This window comes from Equus przewalskii, chromosome X, assembly GCF_037783145.1.
Source record: "Equus przewalskii isolate Varuska chromosome X, EquPr2, whole genome shotgun sequence".
Classification (NCBI taxonomy): Eukaryota; Metazoa; Chordata; class Mammalia; order Perissodactyla; family Equidae; genus Equus; species Equus przewalskii.
In genome coordinates, this window is record NC_091863.1 from 3630816 (window position 1) to 3656981 (window position 26166).

Below are 26166 nucleotides of genomic sequence, written 5' to 3' on the forward strand. Positions count from 1 at the left end.
TGCCTCCACCTGGAGGTCTTGCTTTGCTCTGGTCAGACCCTTGCAGGTCTGGGAAATCTTCCTGGGCATCACTTTCCAGAAACCTTTGGTGGCACCTGAGAGCACCCCAACTTGGCTTCCCTACAGGCCAAACCTGCGCCCACAACAAGTGACTCATAGGAACATTGGGGCTTCTCTTATACAGGAAATTAAATATCTGTCTATGCCACTTGCCTACAGAAGGGGTAGAGGGCTCATCTCCAAGACCAGGGCACCTCCAACCTCTGGAATGATTCCAGTAAAGACATGGTCTTTCTCTCTCTGAACCACGGCCACTTAAATTTCAAACCTAAAACTTGACAATAAACGAGTGTCAAATAGTAACATATCTTTCTAATCATAGATACACAGAAAACTATAGCTAATGTAAATTTCTATTTGAAATACCACAAATTAATGGAGGAAGGGAACATGACAGAAGAAGCAAAGTGAATTAATTTGCCATTGTATGCTGTGTATCCAGAGGGATTCTCTGCTCATTAAAGCTTGGAGAAGACTTTCAGGGATGAAGAGAATGTATGCAGGCATGCATCACCCCCTCCTTCTCCGTTCCCACCCTACCTATGCCCCACATTCCATTTGTAAGAGTTCAAATTACTCAAAACGCTCAAAGTTACATAATTTCTGGAGTATTTCATACCAAATTGCCAAATCCTGAAACTCTAAAAGGGTAGGTCTATGACTTGCCTCTCTTCTGACTTGTAACCTGTATCATATCCCTTCTGAATCTCAAAACTGCCTCTAGCTTTTTAAAAAATATACATGTGAGAAGATTTCTTTCTCCCAGTCATCTCTTTCTGTACAGGTAAGTATATAAAAAGGTGGATCTTTTTTTCCCTACAGTAATCCAATGTCACAGATTTTCTGCAATTAATGCTTTCCCTGGCTATTTTCAGACCTCCTATTAAGAGCTATTCTTTTACTCTGGCCTATTCCTCCTAAACCAATTACACCCAATTAAATCCTCTGCCACGATTGTTCTATTCCCCACATGTTTAATTATCCCTTAACAAGACTCTGTAACTGCAAGTTCTTTTCAATTGGCCCACCCCAGATGGTGTCACTGAGAGGATGTGATATACACATATATAAAATCTTGATGTTAAATTATCATCTGGCAAATTCCCCTGCATGGAAATCTACCAACAGGAAGGGTGCCATTTTAAGACTAAGTTCTTAATGCAACTTCAAATACTGGAGCACCATGGGCTGATTGCATCAAGGTTTTAAAACAACAAATACAAAACAATTTGCCTCTATGAAGTATGTCCTTCAAATTAATTAGGTCATTAAGAAAACATACAGAATTTATGGCAGCCCAGATATCTGGCTTCAGTATGTATTAGCAAATAAACTTCACTTGTTTGTGTTTGTGTGTATTGTGTGTGTGTGTGTGTGTACCTGTTTCTCCATGATGTTTACAGACTAGATTAAAATTACAAGCCCCCTTCTAATGAAGCCGTTTTGATGTTTAATTTTATTTCAAAAATTAACAGCTTGTAGAAATACACTAAAGAACATCAAAAGTTCATTAGCTTTAAGTATATTCTAAAAGAGTAAATTTAAGAAGCCCAAACTCATAATAGGCAAAGAAAAATCAAATGAGGCAGGATGGAGACATGGCTCTGCATCAGAGGAGCCCTTCACCTGGAAATTGGCTGGGTTTCCAGATGATGGCAAGGGACCTCAAGGCAGGACAGAGCACAGGCATCTTCAAGAGATATGGGAACAAATGAATAAGTTCTACTGACATCAATCATCAGAAAATAGATTCAAGGATAAGATCATGTCATATAGCCAGCTCTGAATGACAGCACTGCATGGATTTAATGAGTTTGCTTCTCCTAGGATAAAAGTGACTCCACAAAAACGAATGCCTTTGTAAGCCACTGGCTTCTCGTTGAATAACATAGGGACCTACACCCTCTCTGATGTTTCTTAGAAGGTGCATTGAAGAAAGATAGACTATGCTAGCCTCAAAAGATAAAGTGTTCTACTGATAATGACCCGTGTTTACTGATAGGAACTCAATCCTCCTCACTGCAGAAGCTTGGGGAAGGCCAGGTTATAATGAAAGAACATTTGGCTTCAATACAAGCATCCTTGACCACTGAACAAATCTCTAGAGCCAGTAAAGATCTCCCTGGCCTTTGAGTTAAAGGACCTCATGGAATTAGACCAGTGGGATGCATGGAGCTCCTCCAAGAACCACTTAGGATGAATGCCAGGGAAATGCAAACTGAGAAAAGTATATTTAATTCAACCTCATGTGCAGTTACAGAAACAGGAGAAAGTGGAACAATTAAATCGGAATGGCACCGTTGACCACACACAATGGACATCTCGTAGGAGAGACAAAGCACTCTGAAATGAGAACATTCTGTCACTTTGGTTAAAAGAAAAAAAGTAAAACAACCAGATAATGGAAAGCTTTTTGAGAGAAGTATTAGGTCATTTTTAAGTGATTATAGCCTTTCTATAAAAAACACATCAGATAATAAAAAAAACAAGTGAATGATGAAGTTTGCTCAGTCTTCATCCTTATTTATCCTTTAATGGAAAGCACTATATCTAGGTGAAGGGAACATCGGATGAGATTTTAAATCAAAGCAGTAATCTGTGCTACTGTACATCCGTGCTTTTCAAATTCTGCTGCATATTAGAATCCTTGGGGAGAACTGAAAAAGTCTCCCTGCCCAGGCTGCCCTGCAGACCAAGTCCAGCAGAATCTCTGGGGCAACAAGGCACAGGTCAACATTGGTGAAATTCTCCAGGGGATTCCAATGGGCAGCAAATTCGCAAACCGGTGCTTTAGAGGGAGGTACTCACCCACACACACTATGAAATTCGGGCTTTACCTTTTTCTTTCTTTTACAAAAATTTTGTTTCAACACAGAAAGACTAACATGAAATCTTAAAAGCCAAACTACAAGTATTATTTAAATAGTAACAATAACATCAAACAGCAAATTCCCGCCCCAAGACACACTCCCTCGCCCCATGACCATGCTTGCCTCCAGGGGCAAACACGTTTAGGTCTCTTAGCTTTTCCTCTCAAAATATGCTCCATTATGGTTCTAAACAATATTTTATGCTACTTTTCCTTGATACATTGTTTTTAGATATTATCTAGCAATTATCTGTAGGCCACCACTTCCATGTTGGCCTCTTCACTCCTCTTCCCAATAGAGTTACAACACTATTTTAGTTATATCACTGTTTGGTGTTAGCTTTACTGTAACCGTGCAATTAATGGTCACTCTTAAACCAAGCTTTGTACTCTAAGATGTAAAATCTCCTCACTTGAATAATCCATTTTATCTGGAGACAATAACAGCCTCAGATTTTCATTTTCATGCTTTCGCCATATCTATTGTTCAATTTTTCTTTCTTTCTTTTTTTTTTTAGTGAGGAAGATTCACCCTGAGCTAACATCCATTGCCAATCTTCCTCTTTTTGCTGGAAGAAGATTAGCCCTGAGTTAACATCTGTGCCAATCTTTCTCTATTTTGTATGTCAGCATGGCTGACAAGTAGTGTAGGTTTGGTGCCCAGGATCTGAACCCATGAAACCCTGGACACTGAAGGATCTCACTGAACTTAACCACCATGCCACGGGGATAGCTCCCTTCAATTTTTCTAAGAGCTCCAACAGAACTAAAACCCATCTCAAGTACTATTTCCAATGAGATCAAATGTCTCATTTCTTTTTCTTTTATTTTTTCTTTGACGTCTCTCTCACATCCTTTCTGCTTCAGTCTGTTGCTTCCAACACTCATCTGGGACCCAATTCCTCCAGCTATTTTCCATTAACTCCATTGTTTCTTGGAAACCATGTCTTTCCATTCATTATTCTTCTTCTATTTGAAGAAACACATAATCACACAGTTTTCTGAGAAAGGGTGTAAAAAAGTAAATGTTTGGAGACCCTGTATGAGTGGAAAGTTTTTTACTCTGACCTCACATTGATGGTTAGGTTCAGAATAGACTTCTATGTTGTCAATCAGCTTTCCTTAGAATTGTGAAAAGTTTTCTCTGTCTTCCAATCTGTGGTAAAGAATTTGAAGGCATTCAAACTCTTGATTATTTATGGGTTATTCTCTTTTTTTCTTTGCCCCTCCAACCACTCTGAGGAGCCTAAGCTTTTAGGACCTTCTCTATATAGCTGCTGTTCTGAAATTTCTTAACAGTGTGCTTGGGAGTGAGTTTCATTTTATTCAGGTGCTGAGCATCCAATGTGCGGCGTGAACCTGGAAACAGATCTTTCAATACTGGGGAAAAAATTATTTGTATGTCATTTCTGTCTCTTATTCTATGTCATCCTTTTTTGTAAGCACCACTTGGACAATTAATTCCTAGATTGAGCCTCAATTTTCTTTCTTCCCTTTTCTTTTTTCCATCTCTCTCTCATCAGGCTTTATCCATAGGAAATATCCTCATATTTATCTTTCAATATAATTTTTAAAAACATGGCTATGTTACTTTTTCATAGGATACCCATTTTTTAAAGGATTACTATTTTGGCCTATCTCCCACAAGTAATAGATTAGAGATTTCTTATTCATGTTTTCTAGTTGGTGTCATGTGTGTTTCCTCCAGATAACTGCTTCTCCATTGTTTGGATTTTTCAGACTTTATTATTGGCAGATTCCCTAGAATGTGTAGGATGTTAGGCTATCTTTTCTCATTTGAGAATAAGCTCTGTGTGGGTAGACAAGTGTCCTCAGCAGGTGGACTTTTGTATAGTGAAAAGCAATGTACTTACAAGCTTCAAATGCCATTTATGGAATACTTGTCACTGACAGTTCAGTTTCCCCATGAAAAGGAGCCTTCAAAACCTGTTTATATAAGTTCAATGGCTTTCAGCTTGGGAGGAGGAGGAGGAGAGGAGGAGCTGACATGTCGCTAGTAGACAAAATGTATGTAATACCCTAGTTTTTTAGTGTGGGCACTCAGTCCTCACTCCACTGATCCTCAAGTCCCTGGGTCGTTCTCTCCAGGGTGAAATTCTTCCAAAATAAACTTCTTCTGTTTCCTGGGGAGTAGGAGGAAGGACAGTACTTTCCCACATAAGACGGAAACCTGTCATCTAACAGAAGTTCGATTGAGCTTAGTTTTGAAAGAGGTAAAAAGATAAATGCATGTGTTCAATCCAACCTGGATAAAGAGGAACGTCAAATTCTCCACCATCCAGGAAATAATTTATTTTTCTTACTCTGAGAAAAATAGCACTACATGTAATACAAGGACCTGCATTAAAGGATAAGTTATGGAGAGAAATGGTAAGGTAGCATAAAATTATGTAGTATAATATCACCTTGAAGTGGAGAGAACACTCTCCATGAAATATAATTCATTATGTTGAATTAAATGCTTTCCAAAGTCATTTAATAAATAGCTAGATCTCATATTTTTCACGTACTATTTCATTCTTTCCTCTCACATTTCAAATCATAAAGCATTTATTTTCGGGTTTTTTTTTTTCATTTTTATCTGGCAAAGATGCATCTAATACAGTTGAATAAAAACAATTTTTAAATAAGTAAGAAATAGGACTAAAAGTGGAAACTTACACAAAAAAATAAGATGGAATCAGCAGTGAGGGCAAGTATGTGGAATGCAAGACAAAACATATTTGCCAACGTTAAGCACTAAACTTTCCTCAATTCACTTTCTCACTTTCGTCCATCTTTGTCATCCAATCTACTCAAGACCACAAGCTGTGTCTCTCCTGTCCATCAAATTTCTGAGGGGCTCATAACAGTCATTAGTGTTTCTACTCTGGCCAGGGGTCCCTAATCTAAAACTGAGTAGGAATCTCATTTCTATCTTTAGAGAGTAGAACATCCAATGGAACTGACTGTTTTCAGGTCTCCCAACAAGCTCTCGTAATTAAAGCCATTGAATATGTCAATACGCTACCTGGGTTGATAACTTAGAAGTATGCTGTCCCCAAAATTCAATGTAAGAAAAGAAAAGAATAAACATTGTTACCATAGTCATTGGCATTTTCCCACCTACAATCATCTTGTTGAGATGGTGACAAAACTGAAATTAAGCCTGGTTGGGAAACAGCACGTATGTTAAGTTGCCCTGCTTCTCTCTCTTAATTTCTATAGGGTGGGAGACACAAAGATGACTCTGAAAAGTCTAGAAGAAAAACTATTAAATATAGTTGCCTATCAAAGCAGAAGGATGCATTACAGCTATTTCGCAACAACACCAGACATTATATTTATTCAGAATTACACACATTCCCATGCCCTTTAGTCGTTGATGCAAAATATATCAGCAATATATGACAATTTCCGTATCCTCAACTTGCAAAGAAAAACTCAACAGCTTATCTAAAGAGTACTGTAGGATTAACTTTCTAATTTTAGGATTAGATATACAAAAAATTAAATCTCATATATTTTCCCCAGAAGAGACACTTACACAGGGAAAGGATGCAAAGATGAGGAGAACATTTACATTTAGAGAAAAGAAGAGAGGTGACAGGGGAGCAGATGTAATTTTCTGTAACATTGAAGAGATATTACATTTGTCTAGTTCTTTAAGCCTTTAAAGGTAGAGATGTGCTCCTCAGGCACGTGTGTTTCATGAATGTTGATGTCAATAAGTTTGTGTTGCCTCCCATACCGTCTGTACCCAAAGAACTGGGGTCAGTCGGCTGGTCTGCAGAGAACTGGGCACTTCCATATACCTCCTCCCCTTTGGTTGTTTTCTATGCTAGAAACGCTATCCTAAAAATAGGTCTGATTAATCCCTTTGGCAAACACGTTGCTACTGTCTTTGGAAGAATAATTTTGCTAAGTGTGTTCTCATTCCCAATGAATATAACTGTTTTAGGATTCAAGAAAAAAAGTAGCTCCTTCTCTTTTACAGGACGTGATAAATAAAGTATGCTCTCAGCAATTGCACTCCTTGATATTTATCCCAAAGAGTTGAAAACTTGTGTCCACACAAAAACCTGCACATGGATGTTTATAGCAGCTTTATTCATCATTGCCAAAACTCGGAAGCAACCAAAAGGCCCTTCAGTAGGTGAATGGATAAATAAACTGTGGCACATCCAGACAATAGAATATTATTCAGTGCTAAAAAGAAAAGAGCTATGAGCCATTAAGACATAGAGGAACCTCAAATGCATATGACTAAGTGAAAGAAACCAGTCTGAAAAGACTACATACTGTATGATTTCAACTCTATGACATTCTGCAAAGGGCAAAACCAGGAAGAAAGTAGAGAGATGGGTGGGTCCAGGAGTTGGGGGGGAGGAGGGATGAACAGGTAGAACACGGAGGAAATTTAGGGCAGTGAAAACACTCTGTATGATGCTATAATGATGGATACGTGTCATTATACATCCGTCCAAACCCATAAAAAGTACAACACTGAGAGTGAACCCTAACGTAAACTAGGGACTTTGTCAATGTAGATTCATCCTTGGTAAAAGATGTACCCTCTGGTGGGGATGTTGATAATGGGGGAGGCAGTGCACGCGTGGGGCAGGGGGTGTATGAGAACTCTGTACTTTCCCCCCAATTTTGCTGTGAACTTAAAACTGCTCTTAAAAAAAGGGTTAATTTAAAAAGAAACTATCATATAATTACAAAAAATATTTTTTAAATAAAAAAAAGCATTTATGTTCCCCAGAAATCAGCATTATTTTGGAGGCATTAATTACATGGCAACAGAGTTCCAAGCTGAACACATGGTTTTCTCCACAAAGCCATCGCATGAGAGCAACACCACTTTACTCATTTCGCAGAGAAGAAAATGGATAGTCCAAGAAGTTAAGACCTGTCCAAGGAGACAGTAGTCACACCATTTTATTTTTTCTAAATCCTGTGCTCTTAACCACTAGGATATACACTCTTTCCAGTATTATGGTATACTACATAGTGGAGCTGAAATGATTGAACAATATAATCCCTCAGTGTTAATTGAGCTTTAAATTTTCTGCTGCCTCTGAGCACTCTTTTCAGTTAAAGGATATTTGGCAGCATTAATATAAAGAGGTTGCTGACTTTAAACGAATCCCTCCATAATTTAACTGAGTTCTTAAAATACATCAGCAAAATTGAATATTTTAAATAAAAGTCACAATCTTCAAAACAAAAAGTATTACTGAGAAAGTTTCCATTTGCTTTGCGGAAATATTATATCCAAGTTTACGTAACCAATCAACTCATTTCTGATGCCAGGATCAAAGTGTTTGCAAAGCTGAAAAGAGGAGCTTCACGGTAAATCTTGAACATTCCATCCCCTGCACAGCCTGAGTCTGGATAATAATCAGAGGTCTTTTTGTTCTGATAATTCATGGGAAATTTCTACGTCACCTAGGGAAAAAAGAACATCCTCTAAATTCAGATTTGAGAGAAGTTGGTGCCTGTTCTTTCTGCACACAAAAAATCTATGACTCCAAAATTGTTCAAATTGGTTTCATATTTTGGTAATTGTTTCGCTGTTCATGTTAATTTCATATTGTTTTTCCCTCCTATTTCTAACCCCTTGCCTTGTACCTGTTCCTTCATATTGAAGGTCAATAAGGACCTTCTGATTTTGGGTTCACAAGGATCTGAAGTAAATATGTGCCCTCACCACTAGCCCAGCACAAAACCCCACAACACCGCACTCCTGGCTTCACTGTGTCAGCTCCAACTTTCGCATGGCTCCATCACTTAGCTGCCCTATGACCTTAAGTAAGTTATGTAAGATTCAGTGTTCGGTTTCCTCAGCTGTCAAGTGAAGATAGTAATTGTGTGGTAGATGGAATAATGATCCGCTGAAGATGCCTGAGTGTTAATCCCCAGAACCTGTGAATATGTTACTTTGCATGGAAAAGTGGAATAAAGGTTGCAGATGGAATTACAGATGCTAATCAGCTGACCTTGAGATGGGGCGATGATCCTAGATTATCCAAGTGGACCCAATAGAATCACATGGGTCCTTATAAGTGAAAGAGGGAGACAAAAGAGAAGCCAGAGAGATGGTAACATGAGGACACAAACCACTGGCTTTGAAATTAGAGGAAGGGGGCCATGAGCCAAGGAAAGCAGATAACCTCTACAAGTTTGAAGAGGCAAAGAAATGAATTCTCCCCTAGAATCTCAGCTGGAATGCAGAATTGCTGATGCATTGAATTTAGCCCATTGAGACTCATTTCAGACTTCTGAACACCAGAACTATAAGATAATAAATTTCTGTCGTCTTAAGCCACTGAGTTTGTTGTAACTTGATGCAACAGCCATAGGAAACTTAATACTAAGGGTAACTACTGGATGGAGTGGTTGAGATGATTGAATTAGTATATAAAAAGCACTTGGAACAGGTCCCAGCCCAGAGAAAAGCTATATAATTGTCAGCCTATGTTATGATTGATAACCCAAAGGCATAATGCTGAATGCATGAGGCAGAATGCTAGGGTGGCAAAGTGAAAAGGGAAATAATGGTATTTCTGGGCACACATCTCCCCTTATATTGTACATTTAAACAATATCCTATTCTGTCTATCCATTACACAAGCATTATAATATATCTAAACGTGTTTATTTTTTATATAGGATGGTCAAGATTTATTTATAATTCTAGCTAATTGTCAAATAACAGCAGACTACTCGCACAGAATCACGTCCTTTGAACACAAAAAATTGCTTATTGATAGGAGGAACTCTAGAACTTTCTAAAGAATATCAAGAAGCACCTCAAAGTTCATACATCCAGAAAGTGAAAAGCGGGAAGACGACTGGGGATGACAGAATTCAGATGATTTCATGGAGCTAGCAGGTATTAGCTTTCTCCCTATGTGTTTTCAAATATTACTATGACTTCCATGACTGCCTGACATAAAATGCAAATACCCATCTTTTGGTCACACAAATGTAGAGAACTGGTGACTCCAAAAAAAATGGCTTGGGTACAGACGAGGATATACAACCAGAATTCTATGCTGAAAAACATCATAAGAAGTTGGGGCTGGCCCAGTGGCACAGCAGTTAAGTTTACATGTTCCGCTGCAGCGGCCCAGGGTTCACTGGTTCGGATCCCGGGTGCGGACATGGCACTGCTTGGCAAGCCACACTATGGTAGGCATCCCACGGATAAAGTAGAGGAAGATGGGCACGGATGTTAGCTCAGGGCCAGTCTTCCTCAGCAAAAAGAGGAGGATTGGCAGCAGTTAGCTCAGGGCTAATCTTCCTCAAAAAAATAAATAAATAAATAAATAAATAATCATAAGAAGAGTGGTTAGCCCATATTGATTATATGGCATAATTTAGTACAATCAAATGCTATCATGTTTACCCTAAAGTTGTGATACTTGACTAAAAATCACCATGTGTTTTGCTGTGAATAGAAGTGGATTCATATCTGCATTAATATATTGATTTTGTCACCTGAACTCCTTATGGGAAGGCACCATCTCCTATGATCCTTTTGTATACAATGGACAAGACAATCATGGAACAAGAGCCCACAGTGATTTTTCCAGTAATCATTCCACTCCTTTACACCTCAGTTTCTACCCCTGGAAAATGGACAGGATATGTCTGCCTAACTTGTTGGCAGAATCAAATATTACCAGGAATATGAAGGGAAGTTTGAATTTTGTAAAGCAACAAGTGCATGTATAGTTATTCCAGTGGGCACTGACTACTTCATTTATCTAAAATACAGTATCGTAACATACTGATGAGCACTGTCAGGACCATGGTGCACATCATTCCACAACATGCACAGAGTTCAAAAGAGCATGAGAAGAAGACCTCCCTCACTGACTTATCCTAAAAATGAGAAAAAAATATAGAAATGCTAAGCTTGTATTGACCTTTTTAGTTGTGTATCTGTGTATGTGCTGAGCTAATTCACATAACTCCTGTAAAACAGAGGAAATCTAAATTCCATGGTACTGGCAAAGATACAACATCAACTCAATCCTTTGAAGTCCTGAGCTAAGAAAGACCTATACGCTAATACCTAAAACACACCAAACCACTGTTTATGGCATGACAAGGAAAAAAGGCATATTTCTTTTCACAAATGTTACAAAACATTAATAGAGCCAGGGGGAAAGAATACGGCTTCAGGTCACGTCATCTTATTAACATCGAGATTATTCCAGACACATAGGACTGGAGTATTCTAAATGTCAACCATCTCCTGTGAGTGTCAAGGACTTCGAGTAAGTCATTTACTAAAAAAATGATAGGCTAAAGTTTAGAATACTGCTACTTAGATCTTTTTATTTTTAGTATTCCTAAGAGGAGAGAAACCTAGATGTGAGAATTTCATGGTGTGCATGTGGACAGCTTGGTCTGATACCTGGATGGGCGTGTGCTGACTTTGATGTCCCAATGTGATCAGTGTTGGGTTCATACCAAACTGTAGAGCTGTCACTGATTTCAGTTTTCTCAGTATTGACCATTTGCCACCTGAAGTCCAACCTCTCAGGTCCATCAGTTGGAGCAAGAAAGTGCTTATCTCAACTAAAGGGCAATTCCAAATCACAGGGACATCACCAAAGTTCAGGTTGAAGTCACATGCAGAAACAAGATGGAGAAGGAGGTGGCTTATTCCTCACTTGCAAGGATGTGATGTGGGGTCTCTTATCCTCTCCTCCTGTCTAAGCACAATTCCTTATAACTCCTCCTGATCCAAGATTTATGATGCTGAAGACAAGGACAGCAATTATCTTTTTAGAGCATGGGAAGTGACTGATGAGTTAATGTCCTGTCACTAAGATCCCATTAAGTTTTCAGTAAATTTACCTCATTTCATCTTAGAAAAATGAATGTTTAGCTTTAGGAAATACATTCAGCTTAGAAGCCTTTAAAACAAGAAATCTTTGAGAGAACAAAAGCAGCAAGTGATTTCCACAGGAGAGAGCCCTAAACTAAGTCTTCCTTTATGAGACCGCACGAAAATGCAAAGACCAAAGTGTCCAAATGTACTGTTGGATGCGTCATTTTATTGTAGATAACGAACACTGAACACATTAGTCTATTGTTTATAAACATAGAAATTAGCAGCAAAACTGTGTTAAGAAAAAAAACGTGTTTGGCTATGCCATTCCTCAAAAAAGAAGAAAAAGTGAGATCAGAGTTGCTATAAGCTCCAGTTAAGTCATTCTCCCCATGACCTTGAGAAGGTCTAAATTGCTGACAACATTTTTTCTTAATGTTCACTTTCATCTTTTGGTGTTATTTTGAAAGCATTACTCTTTAGTATCTTCCCTGGAGCAGAGTCATGTCCACCACATAAGGTTATCAGTTCATTTCCACCACGCTGGGCTACAATTGTCTTTAAGTAAAGGGAAGGTAAAGCACTCTTGGGAGAAAACAATATTGCATTAGGAGGCATCAATATTTTGTTTTTCTCCCTCTAGGCAACAGCAATGATAACTCTCTGTGCTCAGGATGGAACTTAATTTTCACCCTTCTTTGGTGCATCAACTGCTCTCAGGAACATGAGGATGGGCTCCTGTAGAATGAGCATCATTCAGGTCATTTGGAACACTTGCCCTCTTTTAACAACTGTGTGTGGATGATAATACATTTTAGCAGATGGTACAAAGAACCCTCAAGCATTTCATGATTTCCTCTAAACAAAGAGATACACAGACTATGAAGCAAATACAAATAAATTTATAAGAAATTGACTACAAAATAGTGAAACCATCTCTAAGCACAGTCTTAATCACTACTATTTTATTATAATATGAATTCAATAAATAATTTTTGACTCTGTGGGGGTACTGCATCAGATGGAGTGGTGGTCACAGTAATACGCAATACTTCCCACATTCAAGGAATTTTTAGTCTTGGAGGGAAGTCAGACATTTAAATAAACAGGCCAGAGGATGGCTACAGTGGAGGTGCCCTCTTCAATAACTGATTATAGAGGAGGAGGAAGGCTTCCCTGAGAAGTGGCGTTCAGGGGGTGTGGAGTCATAAGGCTGAACTCAATTTTTTCAGGAAGTCTGCTCCAGGAAGGAAGTTCAGCTAAGGGGGGGTGGGGGTGCAGCATTGCAAGAGACATGGAGGTCTGAAACTGAACACTGCTGGTTCTGGAAGGTTCTGAATTGTTCAATATGCTCACGACAGAGCATATGTGGTGGGATGCCAGAAACGGTATAGAGCAGGGAGCCTGGGGCCAAATCACCAAAAGCTGTTCCAGTGGCCCCCAGTCTTTTGTTTACAAAAGGGAGGGTGTTCCAGACACACCCTCCATCAAGTAAAGGGGACAAGATTCCAAAGGGAGATGGAGCAAGGTAGAAGGAAGGGGTAAGGGGAAGAACGGAAGTGAAGAGGACTCTGGGAAACAGACTAGAGACTGAGAAGCAGCCACCAGGGAGGTAATGAAAAACAAGAGTGTTGTCAAGAGATGGAGGAGAGCATTCTAAGGAAGGGGATGGTAGTCGTAGAGGTCATTGAAGAGGACAGCTGAGATGCATCTCTGGTCTGCACAAACTCAAGATCACAGCATACTAAGTGTGGTATGCTGAATAATGGCCCCCAAAGTCATCCACTTCTGAATCCCCATATTCCCTGTGAATATATAACCTCCATGGCAAAGGGACTTTGCAGATGTGATTAAATTAGGGGTCTTGTGATGGGGAGATGATCCTGGATTATCTGGGTGAGCCCAGTGGAATTGGAATCCCAGTGGAATCCTTAAAAGAAGGAGGCAGGGGTGAGAGTCAGAAAAGGAGATGTGACAATGGAAGCAGAGAGAAAAGGTGATGTGATGTGGAATCACAAGCCAAGGAATGCCAGCAGCCTCTAGAAACTGGAAAAGGCAAGGAAAGAGATTCTCCCCTAGAGCTTCCAGAAGGAACCATCCCCACTGACACTTTGGTTTTCGCTCCGTAAGACTCATTTCAGACATCTCACCTCCAGAACTGTATTTATTAATGTGTGCTATTCAAACCATTAAGTTTGTGATCATTTGTGACAGCAGCAATAGGAAACTAATACACTGAGGAAAGAGGGGAAAGTGAGGAAAACGAATTGTGACTACTCCTTCCAGAAGACTGGCTAAGAAATAGAGGGCAGACATGGGCATCGAGCTGCAGAAGGGTGCCTTTCAGATGTGAAAGACTGAAATTGCATTTCCAAACAAAGGGGCCCTAAGAAAGAAATCGATTTGGAAGGTTCTCAACAAGCAGCTAGCGGAAAACATTTGTGAGAAAGCGTATGCTACTGCAGCTAGTTTGTTCTCTAAGCCCTGAAAACTCAAATCATTTTGAAATTTCTTCCCAAAGCAGTTTAGCCATTTCAATACCAAAGAGAAGTACTCCAATTTCTCCTTAAGACACATGATCAATTAATTGATCTTCAACTATGCAAAAACGAGATGGCATCACTGGTGAAAATGAATTCAAATGCTGGCTGTGCACTTTGAAAGGCAATGAGATTAAATTGACTTGATCCCTAAATCATTCCAATTCTGGTCAGATATTCTGGAATCTGAACTCATTTCGTGCTATTTTACTTCTTTTACAAAATTTTTAAAAATGTTTGGTGCCACATCATTTCAGAGACCAGTTCGAAGACTGAACCAGAGAAAGGGTCATCATCTTAAAATACTTGAGAAAGTTAAGTGGTACTAAAACATGTGATTACACTTTAAGTAAAATGTTCAAACTATAATCTGATGTTCCTAAGCATAAAATAATAAATGACAATTATTCAATTTTCAGCTCCAGTTCCCCTCATTAATTGATTTTTGAGCAAGTATTTGGTTTAAACGTATTTTTAAAATACAACTTATGATCTCTTAAATTAGTTGAAATTTTTAATTAACTAATGATTATAAAAGGCTAAATGCAAATACTAATAAGAAAAGAGACCAAAAACACACCTATTGTGAAATTCAAAATCTGTAGCTGACATATTTTCAATCTTAAAGTTTACCTTCATTATGAGGCTGCAACTTTCGTGAGGTGAGAAGTTAATGAGGACACGGATCCTGGATGTGGAGAGCGCTTCATTCATCTGACATCATTTGCTTATTACCTTGCCAGCTTTTATTTGTTAACCTTCTTCCCAGAACAGCATAATTTGAACAAGCCAATCAATTACCATTAAAAGGACAAATGAAAGACTAAGCATTCCCCAAGGAAGGCTTAAATTTTCTAAGTAAGTGAGAAGAAAATATGGCAGCTAAAATAGTAGTCCATTTAGAAGGCTTAATTACAGATAAGTCTATGCTAAATAATTTATATTCTTCTGTGCCTATATAAGACCAGAACAAATACTGGAAAAAAATCTCTAGAACGGTCATTCCATTGCTTCCAAGTTGCTATTACCTATAGAAAAATGCCATAAGACACTGCATTTATTTTCTTCTCCACTCAGTCACAAAATCCAAGGAAGAAAATAATATATATTCATCATTGGGTGAAAATAAAATGTTTGCTTCACTGAAACATAACTAACACGGACCAGAAGAACTTTATTCTTTCCACCTAATGTTAAAGCATCACTGAAGGATTTTCTGCACAACAGGAAAGAACCACATCCACTCAGAGGTTGGTCACCCTGGACCAATATGCAGGGAAGCTTCAGGTACAGAATGGTGTCTTCTCAGAGTTGGACAAAAGTGACAACTTCCAGGCTCAATCCCTTCACTTCTCAGCTGAAGGGACAGGAGGAGGTAAGAGGACTAGTCTAACCTCACTAACCTACTTGGGCTGCTCAGGCCGGACTAGACTTTATGGCCACTGGTTTCCAGGTGGTGCCTTTTTCACTTCCTGTCAAACTACCATGTGGTGCATGTTGACCTGCATTCACCCAACATTAATGGAGAATCTTCTACATGCCATGCACTGTGATCGATACTGGAAAGATGGAAATTTCTCTACTTAAATTTCCAACCACAAAGAATGATGTTGGGCCGGCCCGGTGGCACAGTGGTTAAGTTCGCACGCTCCGCTTCTCAGGGGCCCAGGGTTCGCTGGTTTGGATCCCGGGTGCAGACATGGCACTGCTTGGCAAAAGCCATGCTGTGGTAGGCGTCCCACATAGAAAGTAGAGGAAGATGCGCATGGATGTTAGCTCAGGGCCAGTCTTCCTCAGCAAAAAGAGGAGGATTGGCCGCTGCTAGCTCAGGGCTAATCTTCCTCAAAAAAAAAAAAAAAAGAATGATGTTGTGAAGGTTCACTGAGGGAACAATGAGCACCAACAGTTTTCATGTGGACTGCGTTACATTCTTCCTCACTGAAGTCCAAAGTGTCACATTCTCCATCACCCCCACGTCATGCTTAAATAAATTAATATTTAGGAACACAATTGCAAATCATATTTCAGCAGTCTCCACGGAAAGGAAAGGAAGTAGGGCATATTAAAGGAACATTTTTAGGCCAAAGAGCCTTAATCATCTACAACTGAATATATTTTGTTAATATTTACTACAGGTCCACAGCACACCAAGTATGACATCCAACAACCTGCCAGAGAAAGACAAAACAACTCCCTTCTCTATTGATGTTAATTACCCACTTCAAGGAAGCATGCCGAGTCAGAATTACCTTGTGCTCAAATTCTCATACACACACAAATGGAATCAATGAACTCCCTGGTTTTAACTGTGTAAAATACACTTCATTAAAAAGTTTAGTGAAGCGGAATAAAAATCACCATAATTGCTTGCACTTAATCAAGCGTTCCTTTCTTCTAGATCATGGAACAAATGGACTGGGGTTTGGCAAAACCAGCCAAGTTGGCTCTCCATGGTCAATCTGCTTAATTATGAACATTTGCCCTAACAATTGGAGAGCCGTCGGAATCCATCACTGGAAAAGGTAGAGGGCACCCATGCTAATGGATGTGCATCAGCTGCATCCCATTCATTTTATTGTTGATGGACAACGAATCTCTCCCTGGTGCATATACATTTCACATGTGAAATTCCAGGGTGTTCCCAGACCCTGTTGATGAATGTTACAAATACCAGGTTACAAACACACGCTCTCTGTTTAAGAGTTACAGAGGAAGCACTAATAGAATTCCTAATTTGAAAGCATATAACCATATTATTAACAATTTGTTACATGTTAATATTCATTACCAGTTTTTGGATCTAAGACGTTCATCATGAACTACCCTCCCACCCCCCAAAGAATCACACCATGCCCTACAGTATGGATTAGCAAATTCGTTGTAAAGGGTCAAACAATACGTATTTTAGGCTCTGCAACCTATGCAGTCTCTGGCACAACCTTTCAACTCTGGCACTGTAGTGGAAAAGAGCCACAGACAAAAATGTAAATAGAATGGTGTAGTTGTGTTCCAATAAAATTTTATATTAACGGGTGACCCACTCCCAGGCCACAGCTGGCTCACCTTACCCTAGGACATGTATCATGGTCATTTGCCCAAAGTTGAGTTTCTTTATGTCCTCCAGAGAGCAAACAAAAGCTTATGTTTATAGAACTCATAAACAGTGTAAGATGGGAGGGATCTCGTCAAGATGGCGATGTAAGCAGACTCTGAACTCATCTCCTCCCAGGAACACAACCAGGATCAACTATTTTTGGAAAAATTACCCTGGATTGAAAACTGAAAACTGGAGAAAAAGAACCCTAACAACAAGACTCAGTCCTAACTAAGGCGGAAGAAGCAGAAATTCCTGCTGGAGAGGAAAAAAGCCACCTTTGGGAGCAGCGGAGCTTCTTGGCTGGCCAGGCAGGAACCACCCTAAGGTACGCAGCCCTCCCTGGAGGAGTGAGGTCCGGAGGGGGGCCGATACTGCTATAAGCACCCTTCAGACTCAGCCCAACTGAGACGGGGGTCTTTCTGTCTGGCTTTGCTAGCTATTAACTGCTGCGAGGATACCCCCAGAAAAGCTATCAGCCGAAAGCCGAAAAGACCCAGGTCTTAAAGGGCTCACGCACAAATTCACTCAATGCACCAACCTAAAATCACCAGAGAGAAGGCATACAGTCGTTTGGTGAACCAAGACTCACCTGGTGGGCTCTGGGGGCATCTTGGTGAGAGGAGGGACCTCTCCGGAGACCGAGACATTCGTGGGGGCCATTGTTCTGAACTGGTCCAGGCATGCTGACACAGACCCCAGTGGGGTCATTGACGCTCATCCCTTGGCCTGTTAGCCCAGGGGTCTGCCACGCCCACTAGAGCACAGATTTAATCCAGTTCAGCCAGGGCAGGCAACCGCCCTAGGGATCGGCCCCACCTAACAGAAAGCCCTCAGGCTACTTTTCAGCCTGCATTGACTGGGCACATTGATCCTCTATAGGCAGGCAAGGGTGTCTGCCTCTGTGGGGCAGGGCCTGTGTGAGGACCAGCTGAACTGTGGGGGCATTAGTGGAGAGGTGGGGGCCTCTGCATTGCGGTGCCAGGGTACACTCTAGGGGGCTAAGAAATTTGCACAGACCAGGACTGTGTTGACGGTGTGTGTGGTCCAGTGGGGGGTGAGGCGCAGCAGCAGCAGCAGACCTGTGCTTCACAAATAGCCACAAAAAGGACCAGCTGCACCTTCCAAAGCCTGAATCAATTGAGTGCTCCTGTGCCTAGGGCCAGCCCCACTCAGTGCACTCCTAAGAGAACTGACAACAGCCTATAGGCCTGAGGCCTATCACAACTATAAGCCCCTGAGCCTAGCAACCAGCTACACTGCGTACCTACCCAATTAAGACAAAAACTGCAATGGGAGTGTGCTGATAGACTTTGTAGCCAACAGCGCTGAGGCTCCCCAAACCAGGTTTACAAACAGCTGGCCAGGGAAGGAAAGACTAAACTCCCTGGATACCTGCAGTGGGAGCAACCCTGCCACAGCAGAAGCACACAAGTAGCCCACATAGGGGTCAGCCCTGGATCTTCTGGACTGGTGACGAGAAGGAAGCACATTGCTGGGCCTCATAAGGCATCTCATACATAAGGCCACTTCTCCAAGATCAAAAGACATAGCCAACTCACCTAATACATAGAAATAAGCACAGAGGAAGAGGCGTAATGAGGAGACAAAGGAATACTTTCCAAACAAGGGAACAGGACAAAACCCCAGAAAAAGGACTAAATGAAACAGAAACAACCTACTTGACAAAGAGTTCAAACAAAATATTATGAGGATGCTCACAAATATTGGGAGAAGAATGGATGAACACAGTGAGCTCATCAGCAAAGAAGTGAAAGATATAAAAAACCCAACCAGAAATGAAGAATAAAATACTGGAAATGAAAAATTCACTAGAGGGACTCAATAGCAGGGTAGAGGATGCAGAAGAATGGATCAGTGAGCTAGGTGAAAGACTAGAGGAAATCACAAAAACAGAACAGAAAAAAGAAAAAATAATTAGAATGAGAACAGTCTAAGGGAACTCTGGGACAATATCAAGCATGCTGACATTTGGATTATAGGTGTCCCAGAAGGAGAAGAGAGAGACAAAGGGGCAGAAAATTTATTTGAAGAAATAATAGATGAATATTTTCCAACCTGAGGAAGGAAACAGACATCCAAGTTCAGGAAGCAGAGAGAGCTCCAAACAAGATAAGCCCAAAGGGGCCCACAGCAAGACATATTATAATTGTCCAAAATTAAAAATAAAGAGAGAATCCTAAAAGCAGCAAGAGAAAGGCCACAAGTGACATACAAAGGAAAGCCCATCAGGCTACCAGCGGACTTCTCAGCCAAGACCCTACAGGCAAGAAGAGAATGGCATGACATATTTAAAGTGCTAAAAGGAAAAAACCTACAGCCAAGAATACTCTATCCATCAAGGTTGTCATTCAGAATGGAAGGAGAGATAAAGAGCTTCCCAGACAAGCAAAAATTAAAGGAGTTTATCACCAAGAAACCAGTTCTGCAAGAAATGCTGAAGGGACTTATTTAAGTGAGAAAGCAATGACCACAAATAGAGATTAAAAAGAGAAATTATCAAATAAAACAACAACAACAAAAACAAGCAATAAAATCACATCTATAGGTAAAAATATAGTAAAGGTAGCAGATTAACTACCTGTGAAGATAATATGAAGGTTAAAAGATAAATGTACTAAAATCACCTATTTCAGTGATAAGAGGGTAATGGATAGACACACTCTAAACAAGAGACTATATATGATTTGAAAAACATAAAATGTGGGAGGAGGGGAGTGAAAAAGTAGAGCTTTTAGAAAGAGGTCAAGCTAAAGAGTCTATCAACTCGATATAGACTGTTATATGCATAGAATATTAAATGGTATCCTCATGGTAATCACAAATCAGAAACCTATAACAAGCAGGAAAAAAAGTAAGACAAAAGAAATCAAACATATTACTAAAGCTAGCCATCAAACCACAAGGGAAGAGAGCAAGAGAAAAGGAAAGGAACAGAGAAGAACTACTAAAACACCCAGAAAAAAAAGGGACAAAATGGCAATAAATACATATTTATCAATAGCTACTTTAAACATCAATGGACTAAATGCTCCAATCAAATGCCATAGGGTGGCCACTAGGATAAAAATACAAGACCCTCGTATATGCTGCATACAAGAGACACACTTCAGTACTAAAGACACTCACAAACTGAAAGTGAAAGGATGGAAAAAGATATCCCACGCAAATGGCAAAGAAAAGAAAGCGGGGGTAGCAATACTTATATCAGACAAAATAGACTTTTAAACAAAAACTGTAACAAGAGACAAAGACGGGCACTACATAATGATAAAGGGAACAATCTAACAAGAAAATATAACACTGGTAAATATCTGTGCATCCAACACAGGAGCATGTAATATATGAAGCAATTATTAACAGACTTAAAAGGAGAAAGAGACAGTAACACAATAATAGTAGGGACTTTAACACTCCACTTACACCAATGGAGAGATCATCTAAACAAAAGATCCATAAGGAAACACTGGCCTTAAAAGACACATTAGACCAGATGGACTTAGTAGATATATACAGAATATTCCACCCCAAAACCACAGCATACACATTATTTTCAAATGCCTATGGAACATTCTCCAGGATTGATCACATATTAGACCACAAAACAGGTCTCAATAAATTTAAGAAGAGCGAAATAATACCACACATCTTTTCTGACCACAAAGGTATGAAACTAGAAATCAACTACAGGAAGAAAACCAGAAAAGCCACAAGAATGTGGAGATTAAACAAAATGCTACTGAAGAACGATTGGGTCAATGAAGAAATCGAAAGAGAGATCAAAAAATTCCTGGAGACAAATGAAAATGAAAACATGACACGCCAAAATCTGTGGGATACAGCAAAAGCAGTTCTAAGAGGGAGGTTTATAGCAATTCAGGCCTACCTCAACAAAGAAGAAAAATCCCCAATAGACAATCTAAAAGCACATCTAAAGGTACTGGAAAAAGAACAACAAAGCCAAAAATCAGCAGAAGGAAGGAAATAATAAAAATCAGAACAGAAATAAACAATATAGAAACTAAAAAAAAAATAGAAAAAATTAATGAAACCAAGAGCTGGTTCTTTGAAGAGGTAAACAAAATTGACAAACCCTTAGCTAGACTCACCAAGAAAAAAAGAGGGAAGGCTCAGATAAATAAATCAGAAATGAAACCTCAACGGACACCTCAGAAATACAAAAGATAACAGAATACTATGAAAAGTTATATGCCAACAAATTGGATAATCTAGAAGAAACGGATAAATTCTTAGAAACATACAACCTTCCAAAACTGGACCAAGAAGAAGTAGAAAATTTGAATAGGCTGATCACCCGTAAGGAGATCAAAAGAGCAATCAAAAACCTCCCAAAAAATAAAAGTCCAGGACCAGATGGCTTCCCTGGTGAATTCCACCAAACATTCAAAGAAGACTTAAAACCTATCCTTCTCAAACTCTTCCAAAAAATTGAAGAAGTGGGGAGGCTTCCTAACTCATTCTATGAAGCCAACATTATCCAACTGAAACCAGACAAAGACAACACAAAAAAAGAAAATTACAGGCCAATATCACTGATGAACATCGATGCAAAAATCCTCAACAAAATATTAGCAAATTGAATACAACAATACATTAAAAAGATCATACATCATGATCAAGTGGGTTTCATTCCAGGGATGCAGGGATGGTTCAACATCCACAAATCTATCAATGTGATACACCACATTAACAAAACGAAGAATAAAAATCACATGATCATCTCAATAGATGCAGAGAAAGCATTTGACAAGACACAGCATCCATTTATGATAAAAGCTCTAAATAAAATGGGTATAGAAAGAAAATACCTCAACATAATACAGCCCATATATGACAAACCCACAGCAAATATCATTCTCAATGGAGAAAAAGTGAAAGCTATCCCTCCAAGAACAGGAACCAGACAAGGATGCCCACTGTCACCACTCTTATTTAACATAGTATTGGAAGTCCTAGCCAGAGCAATCAGGCAAGAAAAAGAAACAAAAGGATCCACATTGGAAAAGAAGAAGTGAAACTGTCACTCTTTGCAGATGACATGATTTTATATCTAGAAAAACCTAAAGAATCCGCTAACAAACTTTTAGAAACAATAAAGGAATACAGTCAAGTCGCGGGATATAAAATCAACGTACAAAAATCAGTTGCGTTTCTATACACTAACAACAAAGTAGCAGAAAGTGAAATTAAGAATACAATCCCATTTACAATTGCAACAAAAAGAATAAAATACCTAGGAATTAGCTTAACCAAAGTGGTGAAAGATCTGTACAGCGCAAACTATAAAACATTGTTGAAAGAAATCGAAGAAGACACAAAGATATGGAAACATATTCCGTGCTCTTGGATTGAAAGAATTCACGTCGTTAAACTGTCCATACTTCCTAAAGCAATCTATAGATTCAATGCAATCCCTATCAAAGTTCCAACAACATTTTTCACAGAAATAGAACAAAGAATCCTAAAATTTATATGGAACAACAAAAGACTCAGATAGCCAAAGGATTCCTGAGAAAAAAGAACAAAGCTGGAGGTATCACACTCCCCGACTTCAAAATATGCTACAAAGCCGTAGTAACCAAAACAGCATGGTACTGGCACAAAAACAGACACACAGATCAATGGAACAGAATCGAGAGCCCAGAAGTAAACCCACATGTTTATGGACAGCTAATATTCGACAAGGGAGCCAAGAGCATACGACGGAGAAAGGAGAGTCTCTTCAATAAATGGTGTTGGGAAAACTGGACAGCCACATGCAAAAGAATGAAAGTAGACCATTCCCTTACACCATGCACAAAAATCCACTCAAAATGGATTAAAGACTTGAATGTAAGACCCAAAACCATGAAACTTCTAGAAGAAAACATAGGCAGTACGCTCTTTGACATCAGTCTTAGCAGCATATTCTCAAGTCCTATGTCTGACCGGGCAAGGGAAACAAAAGGAAAAATGAACAAATGGGACTACATCAAACTAAAAACCATCTGCACAGCAAAGGAAACCATCAAAAAGACAAAAAGACAACCCAGCAATTGGGAGAAGATATTTGCAAACCATATATCAGACAAGGGGTTAACATCCAAAATACACAAAGAACACATACAGCTCAACAACAAAAAAAAACCAACGATCCAATTAAAAAATGGGCAAAGGATCAGAACAAAGATTTCTCCAAAGAAGATATACAGATGGCCAACAGGCATCTGCAAAGATGCTCAACATCATTAGCTATCAGAGAAAGGCAAATCAAAACTACAATGAGGTATCACCTCACTCCCTTCAGAATGGCTATAATTAACAAGACAGGAAACAATAAATGTTGGAGAGGATGTGGAGAGAAGGGAACCCTTGTACACTGCTGGTGGGAGTGCAAACTGGTGCAGCCAGTATGGAAAGCAGTATGGAGTATCCTCAGAAAATTAAGAATTGATCTACCATATGATCCAGCTATCCCACTGCTGGGTATTTATCCAAAGAACTTGAAAACGCAAAGGCATAAAGATGCTTGCACCCCTATGTTCATTACAGCATTATACACAATAGCCAAGACTTGGAAGCAACCTAGGTGCCCATCAAGGGACGAATGGATAAAGAAGATGTGGTACATTTACACGATGGAATACTACTCAGCCATAAGAAATGATGAATTCCAGCCATTTGTGACAACATGGATGGTCCTTGAGGGTATTATGCTGAGTGAAATAAGTCAGAGGGAGAAAGTCAAATACCGTATGATCTCACTCATAAGTAGAAGATGAAAACAATGTCAAACGAAGACATAGCAATGGAGATTGGATTGGTGGTTACCACAGGGAAAGGGGGGAGGAGGGAGGGCAAAAGGGGTGATTAGGCTCACATGTGGGGGGACGGACTATAATTATTTTCGGGTGGTGAACATGATGTAATCTACACAGAATTCGAAATATATTATGATGTACATCCAAAAGCTATATAATGTTATAATCCAATGTTACTGCAATTTAAAAAAAAAATAGCATAAGTTGATCTATTTAACTAGCTATACTTGTCCTTTTTTTCCACCGAAATATATCCTTTTGGCAGAAAAGAAGCACTAAACTAGGAAAATATAGTTTCTCAAACAATATGGATTTGAGAAACACTTGAAAGGAAAAGGATTAAGGAGGCCCATGATCAAATTATTTATATTGATGTATTATACTATATTATATATTATACTTATATTATTTATTATATTTATATTTTTATATTATTAGGCTTAAGTCTATATCCCAATTGCTGTACAAAATTGATTAATATATTTGTGTGTCCCTCTAAATCACAAGCTATTTAATGGAAGATTTATTTGGATAATATGTTCATAACTGTGTAGAGTATAAACAAACTATTTCAATGTTGAAATTTATTAGCCCCTAGGATAACCCTAATCATCATGACTGTCAACATACTAACAAATTCAGTTCCATATAATACTGAACTTCTTAATTTCCGGTTCACCCCTTGATCCTTTCACTTAGAAATGAAAATTGTGGTCTCAGGGGTGCCATGAAAGGAAGTTTTCTTGGTCATCAGTTTTGAATTGAACTAAGCCGTCTTTGGAATAAAACAAAGATATTTCTAACATCAGTTCATCAAGACCATCCCAGACAACTATGAAAATCTATTGCAAAGAATTTCCTTTAACAGGAGTTACAGAACCAGAAAGTGTTCAGTCAACATTGTATGGAAAATTTGATTAAACTGGCTTAAGTTGAAATTTCCAAGTATTAAACAGGCTTAAGGAATTATTTGTACTTCCTAAACAGCTGGTTTTCTTCATTTAGAATCACAGATTCTTCATAGTGAAAAGGGAATGAATGCATACCTCTCTAATTCTTTAAACACATCAGAAGCCTGATCATCAAAAACCAGCTACTTCACAGCAGACTAGATTGCAACTTAGATGCCCTAATTCACAGGTTCGTGTATTTTTCCACCAAACCCTGTAGCCCTCATAAATGACTATGACTCCAGTCAAAGAGTCACAATGCTTTTAGTTCTCACTTAGGGTCTTGAGAATGCTAGGCAAGGTAAATTCTTTTGTCAATGTTTTTTCACCCAGCCAAACCACCCTTGGGATACAATATAGGAAGTTGCAACATAGGATCACCACTCATCAAGGGCCACCCCACAGTGTCACTCCAAAGCATTCCCCTTATCGGAGGGGCAGCTAGACAGACTCTTGCAGAAACATGCTGATAATGCCCAGTGGTTTCAAATGTAGATTGAACCTCAGTGCACATGGTAAAACAGTAAGAAGTCTTTCTAGATTCAGAAGTTCTCATTTTCTTCCTCTGATTGTGCACTTTCTATAATGTTCCCTTTGGGTTTCACAATGCGAGCTGTCTTATTATGCGCTGTGACTCTACAGCTCTGAGGCTGATGCCAGCCCTATTACTACTGCTTCTCCTTGGAACTAGGACAGCCTGATTATATTAAAGTGAGTGCTCCTTGCACTGTGGCTTCTGAAATGATTACAACCCAAGCTGCATCAGGTTGCTGTTCTAAAGGCGGGTTGTGAGAGAACAAAGATGAATACATTTGAGACCTCAAGCCTCAGTTATATATTAACGCTCCTGCAGATTGAACAAGGAAAATGAAAATGAAAAAAAACAGCTGTTGCACAAGTCAGAAGGTGAAGGGATTTACATAATGTGTTGCTATTGATTATTTAGCTGTGTATCCT

The 26166-nt window shown here is 39.2% G+C and overlaps 1 protein-coding gene across 11 annotated transcripts in view; it reads right to left on the reverse strand.

The window, feature by feature from the left end:
* Positions 1 to 26166, reverse strand: part of NLGN4X (neuroligin 4 X-linked) — a 296314-nt gene that overhangs the window by 234319 nt on the left and 35829 nt on the right. The gene's annotated exons all lie outside the window — the stretch shown is intronic.